Source organism: Xenia sp. Carnegie-2017, unplaced genomic scaffold (assembly GCF_021976095.1).
Source record: "Xenia sp. Carnegie-2017 unplaced genomic scaffold, XeniaSp_v1 HiC_scaffold_24, whole genome shotgun sequence".
NCBI lineage: Eukaryota > Metazoa > Cnidaria > Anthozoa > Malacalcyonacea > Xeniidae > Xenia > Xenia sp. Carnegie-2017.
Genome location: NW_025813487.1, coordinates 2109669 through 2121496, shown reverse-complemented (window position 1 = coordinate 2121496; position 11828 = coordinate 2109669). Strand labels below are relative to the sequence as shown.

The 11828-nt window shown below is 32.9% G+C and overlaps 2 pseudogenes; both read left to right on the top strand.

Moving 5' to 3' along the window:
• The first annotated feature begins 482 nt into the window (after window positions 1–482).
• Window positions 483–9507, top strand: LOC124451522 (annotated as a pseudogene).
• Window positions 9508–10257: 750 nt separating this feature from the next.
• The window catches only part of LOC124451519, a 53575-nt pseudogene continuing 52004 nt past the window's right edge, over window positions 10258–11828 (top strand).

Here is an 11828-nt window from a genome sequence, read left to right as displayed (position 1 = left end):
TTGAGTAATTGTATATCATTTATGATTAAGTTGAAAACTGCAAAAACCATTCATTTTATTGTGAATTTGCATTCTGAAATGAATGACTGAAGTATATAACCTACGATGTTCACTTTTGATTTTATTTTAATATCTTGTGTTATGTTTACATACTACGAGGCTGTGGCTTAAAGCAAGATCAATCAATGGCTTAGTCATCCTACTAGTTATGGTATTGCATAATGTATTGTGAATTTCAGACGATTTTTCTTGTTTAAAAAATCACTTCTTTTAACACTCGCAGCGAGTGCACATAGAAAACGGAAAAATCATGAGTCTGATTCTGATGGCCAGAATGAGTTGGGCTGTCAATTCTCAATTCTCATCGTCAAAATGTTGTCAAAATAAAGACGACCACAACATTTGTTATTCAGAATTTTAAAGTTTTGGTTTTTGTCGACCCAATCCTCCACCATTCACAATTGCTCCGCATACTTCCTTATAGTCACGTGATTAAATGGAATGAAACATGGAAGATGGCGGAATTCCAGTGGAATAGTAATTCATAGAGATGCCTTAGTAAGGTTTTATTTTCATTCCTTTTGAACTTTTTAAATCATTCAGTCATGCAGAAGAACGTGAAAACAAAGAACGTGTTCCTATCTGGTGCTTTACGAAGAATTCTACTCGATAAAGAAACAAAAAAGTCTCATCATTCACAACTAAAGAAAGCTTGCGAAACGGCTTTAGGTATATATCCATAAGTAATGATTGTAGTTATTGCTGATGTATTTGGATTCTATTTGCTCTATGTTTTTATGCATTTTCAACCAGTTTCTACATTTGCTATCAACAAAACATTAAGTGTAGTAATCTTTCATTCAAGATGTCAACGAACGCTGTCGATAGTATCTTTAATATTGCTCAATGTATGATTTGTACTTTTTTATACGTGGCAAACAGTTATTTTTTAGTGTCAATCGCTTGTTCATGTTCTTCTGCTTGAGTTATATGCATATATGTTTATGGAGAAATGTATGTCAACATGTGCAATGAATATAATGTACTGCTGTGTTCAGGAATGTTGCTTTACAAAATGATCGCTTTATGATTTTGATCTATTCTAGAGGAAATAAACGCTGTTCAAGGAAATGAAAAATCTACAGGGTAAGTTTAATTATGTAAAGTTGTCCAATTTTCTTTCCAATTTTCCAATTTTAACATGACCAAAATGAGTTATTAACCTTGAATCTTAATAAATTCACAGTTATATCTAGACTACGCATGCTCACAGATTTGCTAAGTTTTATTGTTCAAAAGTTAGATTTATAAACCAGAATGTTGGTTTGATTTATTTATAATAAAATCTTCAGGAATGTTTCTTCTGCAACTCTACCTCCACTACCTGGTCAGCAAACATTCATTACAGCAGATCAATATTTTCTTCCTTTTGAGTTGGCTTGTCAAACAAAATGTGCCAGGATTGTCACCATTGCACTTGACTGTATACAAGTAAGTTGTTTTGTTTGATGTGTTAGGACACTTGGAGTCTTTAGTTGTAAGAAATAGATTTAATATTGTAAACTCTTTCATTGCATTGTTATTAAGTTATTGCAATTTGATAGCACAAAATAAGTCTAGTATTTTCTTTTGTTAATTACCTCCTAAATTTCTCCTAGAAATTGTCAATATTGCTATCCTTATGTATCAACAGTACTCATCCCCAAGCCTCACAACTTCACATGTGTCTTTTCACCACCATTTTGTATTCCTTCACAAATCTAGGTCATGTATTTTGCTTCTATAAATTGGAGTATTTCAAACATTCTTTTTTCTTAGAAACTCATTGCTTATGGTCATATTGTTGGCGATACACCAGACTCCATTGAACCAGAGGCGTTTAATTGACAGAATTATCGAGACTATTTGTACTTGCTTTACGGTATAAATACTGATGTAAATGTTCAAATACAAATTATAAAGGTATTTATAAAAAGTAATGTCAAACTGTTAAAGTATTTAATTAGAGAAATGATATATCCTTGAGGAATTTAAAGAGGGTAATGACATATGTATCCCTATGTTTTTTACGTTTTTTGTACCATGAGTTTTTTAAATATCACATTGAATAATTGGATTCCAACAAGATTTAAAAAGTCTATGTGTTAACTGTGGACAGTTGAAAATGATCTTATTTTTATAATGTCTATATTTTTATTATCTATATTTACAGGCTCTTCTAACAGCTGTTACATCAAGTACTTGTGAAGTTCATGAAGGAACTTTACTTCAAGCAGTTAGAACAGTTTACAACATTTACCTCGCCAGTAAAAGTCTTATTAGTCAAACAACAGCAAAGGCAACACTGACACAAATGATAAGTCTTGTGTTTCAGAGAATGGAAAGTCAAGCTGTAAGTTTTGTTCTGATGAACATAATATTTTTGTATCATATTGTACATCAATAGACATGTCAATGTTGATAATATTGTATCATATTGTACATCAATAGAGATGTCAATGTTGATAATATTGTATCATATTGTACATCAATAGACATGTCAATGTTGATAATATTGTATCATATTGTACATCAATAGACATGTCAATGTTGATAATATTGTATCATATTGTACATCAATAGACATGTCAATGTTGATAATATTGTATCATATTGTACATCAATAGAGATGTCAATGTTGATAATATTGTATCATATTGTACATCAATAGACATGTCAATGTTGATAATATTGTATCATATTGTACATCAATAGACATGTCAATGTTGATAATATTGTATCATATTGTACATCAATAGACATGTCAATGTTGATAATATTGTATCATATTGTACATCAATAGATGTCAATGTTGATAATATTGTATCATATTGTACATCAATAGACATGTCAATGTTGATAATATTGTATCATATTGTACATCAATAGACATGTCAATGTTGATAATATTGTATCATATTGTACATCAATAGACATGTCAATGTTGATAATATTGTATCATATTGTACATCAATAGACATGTCAATGTTGATAATATTGTATCATATTGTACATCAATAGACATGTCAATGTTGATAATATTGTATCATATTGTACATCAATAGAGATATCAATGTTGATAATATTGTATCATATTGTACATCAATAGACATGTCAATGTTGATAATATTGTATCATATTGTACATCAATAGACATGTCAATGTTGATAATATTGTATCATATTGTACATCAATAGAGATGTCAATGTTGATAATATTGTATCATATTGTACATCAATAGACATGTCAATGTTGATAATATTGTATCATATTGTACATCAATAGACATGTCAATGTTGATAATATTGTATCATATTGTACATCAATAGACATGTCAATGTTGATAATATTGTATCATATTGTACATCAATAGACATGTCAATGTTGATAATATTGTATCATATTGTACATCAATAGAGATGTCAATGTTGATAATATTGTATCATATTGTACATCAATAGACATGTCAATGTTGATAATATTGTATCATATTGTACATCAATAGACATGTCAATGTTGATAATATTGTATCATATTGTACATCAATAGACATGTCAATGTTGATAATATTGTATCATATTGTACATCAATAGACATGTCAATGTTGATAATATTGTATCATATTGTACATCAATAGACATGTCAATGTTGATAATATTGTATCATATTGTACATCAATAGACATGTCAATGTTGATAATATTGTATCATATTGTACATCAATAGACATGTCAATGTTGATAATATTGTATCATATTGTACATCAATAGACATGTCAATGTTGATAATATTGTATCATATTGTACATCAATAGACATGTCAATGTTGATAATATTGTATCATATTGAACATCAATAGAGATGTTAATGTTGATAATATTTTATCATATTGTACATCAATAGACATGTCAATGTTGATAATCTTGTATCATATTGTACATCAATAGACATGTCAATGTTGATAATATTGTATCATATTGTACATACATAGAGATGTCAATCTTGATAATATTGTACATCAATAGAGATGTCAATGTTGATAATATTGCATCATTTTGTTTATCAATAGGCTGAAAATGGAAATGAAGAAAAGGATGATGGTGATAATTTTAAATCAGAAGAAATCAGCAAAAAGGAGGAGAAAACTGACATCAATCCTTTACCAAATGGTGAAATCCATCATAGCGGCAATAAAGTTGAAGATGTTAACGGTAAGAAAGCACTGTTTTCTACTTGTTTTTGGAAATTTGAACCCCCCCTGAAGTTGTCTGAGAAGATAATCAACCCCCCTGTGTAAAAAAACTTGTCTACGTGTTTCTTTTGTTTTCAAAAACTGACTTTACGACAATATTGCTGACCAATCCATATTTTTCAATATTTTTTATGGCTTTCATTTACAGATAGCGAAGTCTCCGTTCCTTCCACGGAGTTTAAAGATAAAGATGTTATTGATACAGTTATCATGAATGATGAATCAATGGTTGAAGAGAAGAGTGTAAAAGATGTTGTTGATGGTGTCAGTGATGCTGTGAACGATGACACAAAACAAGATTTAGTCGAAAAAACAGTTGACACTAATGTCTCGGAGTCTGTTGATAAAGAACAGCATTTAAATGACTCAGACGAGTTAAACAATGCTGCTGTAGATGACTTGCCTTCTAAGACTTCTGCAACTGGCAATGCAAAAGACAATATAGGTGAAGAAAGTAAAGTATCAGCGAAGATCGCCAAAGAAAAACATCTCGATGGAAGTTCAAATGTTAACGACGGGTCCGTTAATGGCGATTCCCCAAGTGTAACTCAGGTACAAGATGTTAGTGATCCATCGGAATCCAAAGTAATCCCACCAAATAGCGTTGATGTTGATTCATAAACAAAGGCAAATGACTCGACAACTAGCGAAGATTCAGAGCCCAAGGAGGATAATGGAAATGAAACTGCTCGAATTTCCGTCTCCGAGTCTCAGTCTGATATGCCCAGCGAGACGTCAAGTGAAGGCAAGCCACCTCAACAAAGATTTTCTCATATCACTCAGAAGGATGCATTCTTAGTGTTTAGGTCATTGTGTAAACTATCGATGAAACCGCTTGCGGAAGGACCGTTGGATCCCAAGTAAGTTAGCTACAGTTTTTTTTTTATGTATGTTGATAATGTATGAAACTCTCATTGATCATAAGTCACTTCAAAAAAGTGGTTTGTGCTAATTTATATTGTACTATCAGTTCATTTCATCATGAATATCTTTACTACATAAACTTCGACTTATTTTTGATACTAAGATACATGTATCAAACTGTTCGTTTATATCTTTTTGATCAAGTTTTACTACAGAAAGAAACTTAAATCAAACAAACTTTATTTATACTATAGATATCTCTAACTAAGATCATAACTGTTCTTAAAGATCATGCAGTAAAGGTAATCTCTTTTGATATAGCTTTATGTACTACATGAACAAATTGAACTCAACTAAATTGACCTGACATATACAAGATAGCTCTATCAGTACTTTTTTAAAGTATGATTTTAGCATTAGCCGTTAAGATTTACTCGCGATAAAAAACCTGTCATTATTTTTAGATCGCATGAACTCAGATCTAAAATTCTCTCACTGGAGTTGCTGTTAACCTGTCTACAAAGTGCCGAACCTGTTTTCTGTACTCATCCAATGTTTATGAACGCTATAAAACAATATTTATTCGTCGCATTATCAAAGAATGGCGTCTCATCTGTTCCTGCTGTGTTTGAACTATCGTTGGCAATCTTTCTCACATTTTTGTCATACTTCAAGACACATTTGAAAATGCAGATTGAGGTGAGTTTTAGGAATTGAACTTTCACGTGACATTTTAGATTCTGTCGAAACTATGATTTAGATCAATCATGAATCCGATATTATAGTGTAAACTTTCCGTGAAATGTTAATTGTTTCGTTTGTTTGATAATTTCGTTAGCTGCTGCAATAAGCGTTGATATTTTTAACATTTCAAAACTTTCACTTTTTTGCTGTAATTTCCGTGTCGTAACCAGACGATTTAGATTAGTACTTTATGTTATATTGTATAATTTTGACCAGGTGTTCTTCAAAGATATTTTCTTAAACATTTTGGAAACGTCGACAAGTTCTTTTCAACATAAATGGATGGTGATGGGGACGTTAACTAGAATATGTTCAGGTAATTTCATCATTGTCATGTAAGTGTGTGTACATCACTTCAGTTCATCAAAATTTCAGTTCATCGTCAATTTTTTTCATGTATTCCTTCTTTTCCATTTACTCACCAATCTTTCAATCCATTCGTTACAATCTTCCATTGAAAACCTTGCGTTTGTACCTCAATTCATCTTACCTGTACACCTGTACATTTCGTCTATCCAATCTCGTTCATCTGCACATTTATCCATTTACTAACAAAAGTATAACGTGTGAAATGATTGCTCTGTAGCTGTGTTTGCATTAGCCTATACAAACGTGCGTATCTGAGCTACATCAATTATATCAATCAAAGATAATTTGCAACTGAATCATGAATACATGTTAGAGAAAAATTTTAAACTTTTTTCTTGAAGTTTTCTGTTTCGCATTACTATTATTTACAAAAGAACTAAAAGATGTTTTTTGGGTTTGTACTGGCTTATGCAAACATTGAGACGTTTCTGAGAACTCTCTAGCTGGTGCAAACTGTTAACTTTCGGTGTAAAGCTTGCACTGACATTGTCTCAAGCTCTACCAAATGTCTCTTCCGTTTGCTTAACCCTGTACAACAATTAAGCATCTTTTATTTCCAAATCCCATCCTATATTCAGTCTTCACAATCCTCTTGTTCGAGTTTTCTTTGTGGGTGTGCAAAAGGGTGAGGTGTAACCTTTCCCTTACTAATTATCAATATACCAAACAATCAAATTTTTGATTTAATCTTCCTGTCATCCATTAATATCCATTCATATTAGCCATTAATGTCCATTTGTGTCCTTTATTGCAGACGCACAGACGGTCGTTGATATATATTTAAATTACGACTGTGAATTGGCTTTGTCGAATATCTTTCAAAGATTGATCAATGATTTGTCTAAAGTTGCCCAAGGACGTCAAGCTATTGAATTAGGAGCGACACCAGTAAGTTGATGAATATGTTTCAAAATGTTTACTTCTCTACATTCTCTTGTTCATATCTATGCCACTCGAAAAGGACTGGAACGTAGTCTATTATTATGAAAAGGACTGGGACATAGTCTATCAACATGAAAAAACTGGAGCTTAGTCTATCAACATGAAAAGGACTAGAAAATGTCTCTAATATTTTGTGCTGACAATGTTCATTATAATACATCATTTTATCACGTTTTTATATGAATAGTATCAATGTCGTCTTATTTTTGTATGATTTTTCCAGGTTCAAGAACGCAGTATTCGTATCAAAGGTCTGGAATGTCTCGTTTCTATTCTTAAATGTATGGTAGAATGGAGAGAAAGCCTACTTTAAACCTGATTCTCAGGTGGACGATAATTTTGGTGATTTTTAACATCTTTATGAAACTGAAGAAACTCCCATGTAACGAATATAAATTTAATATTGTTATACATTTCGATAAGTTATCGTTTTATGATTCATTGTACCCCTCTTTTGATATCGGCTACACTGACGATTTTTATCTCCATCAAGATTCCATCTTTCTATACTCTGTATCCCCTATTTATCGAAGGTACTCCATTATTTTCTTATACACACGTTAATGTTCTTAATCGTAACTAGTTGTTCGACAATTGTAGTTAACCTCTCAGGATCTAAGTTATCCCTTAGTTATCTTTCTTACCCTTGGTGGTCTCCCGGTGGATCAAGGCTATACCTTAATGTTTATAGTTACATTATTGACCCATGCTGCCCTCAATGTTCTAGTCTATCTCTCAATAATCTATACTATATTCCCGATGATCTAGTCTATTATTTAATGATCTATGCTAACCTCTTAATGATCCACGCGATCCCTTATTGATCTCCAAATCATCATAGTTATTCCTCAATACTTCTGTTTAATCTCTTCCATATAGATTTCCTGACAGATCTGGTTGATGGTGCACCAACAATTTCTCGAAAAGGAAGCACCGAGGAGAATGAAAACGGATGGGAACCCGGTGATTTACAATCTCAAAAAACGGTGGGTAGTCAGTCGTCTCTTAATAGTGCAAAAGCCATCGATGATGCTGAAGAATTTGAGAGTCTTAAACAGAAGAAGGAGACGAAAGAAAAGGGAATTCAATTGTAAGTTTGGTCAACAATTTTGCTTGTCTTTTGTACTTTTATTCAATTTTACGATTTACTTTAAGATTTAACAAGAATCCATCAAAAGGTATAAAATTCCTTCAATCTGAAGGTCTCCTTGGTGAGACAGCAACGGAAGTCGCTCAGTTCTTACACACTGATGATACACTAGACAAGGTGATGATCATTTTAGTCCATCTATATCCCTTGCAATGCTTATGTTTATGATACACTACACAAGGTGATGATCATTTTAGTCCATTTACATCCCTTGCAATCCTTATGTTTATGATACACTAGACAAGGAAATTATCATTTTAGTCCATTTATATTCCTTGCAATCCTTTTGTTTATGATACACTACACAAGATGATGATCATTTTAGAACATCTATATCCCTTGCAATCCTTATGTTTCATTTCACATGATGTTGTCTTCTTTCACTAAAGTTCTCATTTTGTCACATTCGCACGCTATCGTTGAGGAATTTGTAGAAACATTAAATGTTGCTTTGGATTTTGACCCAGTGTTGCGTTTTATGGTTTTAGACTATGATTGGCGAGCTGATTGGTGATCCAGGACAGTAAGTATGTTTTTTCACATCTCCCTCGCGTGACAATCACGTGAAAATCACGTTAAGACGTTTGATTCTCATCTTAAGTATTTATTTAAACATAAATTGAGTCAAGAAAAGTTGATTATGTTAATTTGCCATGAAGCCCATGGATGGTTTGCTCATGATACATGAAATAGTAAATCAGAAACTTTAATCGTAAAATCAAAATATATTTAAGGTTGCATTAAACTCCGTGTAAAAGGACAAAAGCTGTTTGAAACTAAGCATTATCATCAAATCTCTTGGTAATTTTGTCCATAAAAAGCAAAACAATTTTTAAATGCTCAAAATTTCTCTATCCAGTGACGAATATTGACAGAATTCAGTAAGATTTGCTACTGTTCAAAATAAGCAAACAATAGTAGACTTAGATCTATTATTCGTCATGTCCTCAACTGTTCTTCATATCCTCAACTGTCCTCGTGTCTTCCTATACTTTTTAAATATGAACGGGAGATAATGTACGCCTATATAGATCAGTTGGATTTCACTGGTACCAACCTTGTGCAAGCTCTGCGATTGTTCTTACATAACTTCCGGCTTCCCGGTGAAGCGCAAAAGATCGATCGACTCATGGAGAAGTTTGCGAGTAGGTTCGGTGAAACGAAACCAAAGTAAGGACATGATTTGTGTCTTGTTATCTGTTGTTTTACATCTCGCATTGCATGCTGGCTAGTGAAACTTACGAAATGACTTTTGTCTATTAACCATGTGTTAATTTTTTTTCATTTAACATCAACAATAATTAAGGACTAGTTTTTGACGATTTTTGTTTTTTTGTTTTAAGTTGACGATTTTTATTTTGATTTTTGTTTTAAATATTTTCTCATCGAACTTTTATTATTCGAGTTTTGAGGGCTGCAATCTGCTGTTAGATAGATGTAAAGTGAGTTGTTTGAACTGGGAGTATTGTTACATGTTTGTAGATATAAATCGTCCAGGATTGTAGAGTCCTAAGAAGGACTGTTGTTGTTGATGTTGACTGACGTTTCTACAAACTGACTCATGTACAAACATGTCTAGATATAGCTAGGTTAGACTGTCTATGATAAACGATGTGTTTGCTAGTGCAGACGCTGCCTACGTTCTGGCTTATTCTATGATCATGTTGACTACTGATCTACATAGTTCACAGGTTACACAGACTTACTTCATTTGCAATGGTTTTCTATAAAAGTGACTTTATGTCTACGATCACGTGACTCCATTGTGGTCACTCGAGATTTCCATGGCGTTGATATGGAGCCTTCATTGGAATCACGTGAAAATTTAGCCTTTAGATGCGACATCGTAATCACCTGAAATTTTCTTTCAGGTTAAACGGAAAATAACGAAAGCGCAGTACATTCAAATGAATATCTTGAAGCAATTTATGATGATATTGCACAGAATGAAATCAAGATGAAACATACACCAAAAGTAAACAGTAGATACGATGCTACATGTATGTATTGGAACATTAATACGAGAATCAAGGCTTAACTGGAAAAATTGTACAGATGCTTGGTAAAGGTCTTGACCGCGAAGTGTAGAGTCCTAGCTCTGAGATGAAGGTGAAGGTCTTGAGATGGAGGTGTTGGTCTTGAGATGTGTGTAGGAAAGGGGCTTATAATGGATATTGTAATGTTCCGTGTTGGTCTTAAGAGAGCTCCAATGCATTTTCATAAAACTAAAGAGATTTTTTATTGTGCTTCCACTTTACAGATTTACAAAGTGAGAAACATCGTCGTATGTTGTATTCTATGGAAATGGAGCAGATGGCGGGAAACGCTAAAAGACAAATGGAAGACGTCAGTCATATTCAGACGGATTTTGTCACGGCGACACAGATTGGTCACGTGAAGACATTGTTCAAGGTACGGGGAGTGGAGTCTGGATGATAATGTTTGTGGTGTATGTAAGGATTGATTAACGAAGCGTTAATTGTGGTATCAACTGATACGGACAGTGCCAAGTACGGGGGGCGTAGATTCCAAAACATGATGACATTCATCTTAATCTTGTTAAAGAAAAGACTTAGATTTTATGTAATGCATGTTTGCGATGATCTATTATTTTAGCTGACCAGTGAATAATTTGATTGGATTTTCTATTGAGATAATCCACTACTTAAGCTAAATCTGCTTCTTACAACCGGCTCCAGTCCCCATTGTTGAACATAATGAAAAATTTATAGCCTTCCTTGCCATACATATCTTCTTTTGTATTATCTGAATTGACACCAACCAACAATAGGTCAAGTAACTTTTCTTGTTTTGTGAGTTCACAATGTCACTTGTCTTCCTGGTGCAGTCTGGTATTTACAAACTGAAGCACCTCAATGTATATGTCAGCACCATTATGATTAGAAGTCCTTAAAGGATTAATGGTTCTTTGCAGCTCATCAAGATCTATTTCATTCAATGTAATGATGCTTTCTGGAACAAGCACTTGCTGCTGATCTGTTTCATGACATGCGTAATTTTGTGTAAAGGTGGGTGGAAATTCTTCATTTACCTTAGTGAATTGGAACATTAAATTAGATTTTGACATTAGCATACATCAATTAGCTTTGGATCCAGTCTGATGATTATAATGTAAAGTGTAGTCTAAAAGTAAAGTCATGAGTTATTGTATAAAAATACCTGCTGTATATGGTCATTTGAATTATTGGCTAAGCAGGATCCTTGGATCCATAGCTGTTCAGGTGATAGAATTCTTTCTGTTCTTATGAGAGATCTATTGTAACCTTCCTGGAAAATTTCCAAATTTCTGTTAATAATTGGACAAAACACTAATGCAATGAAAACACATGTTCTTCATTTGATGGATCCAATATTCCATTACTTTCCATATGATAGAATAAATGGTAAAAAAGACTTGTACAACCAACAAAAAGGTCTCGCCAAAAGCACTCAATCCGTTGGTTGTGCAC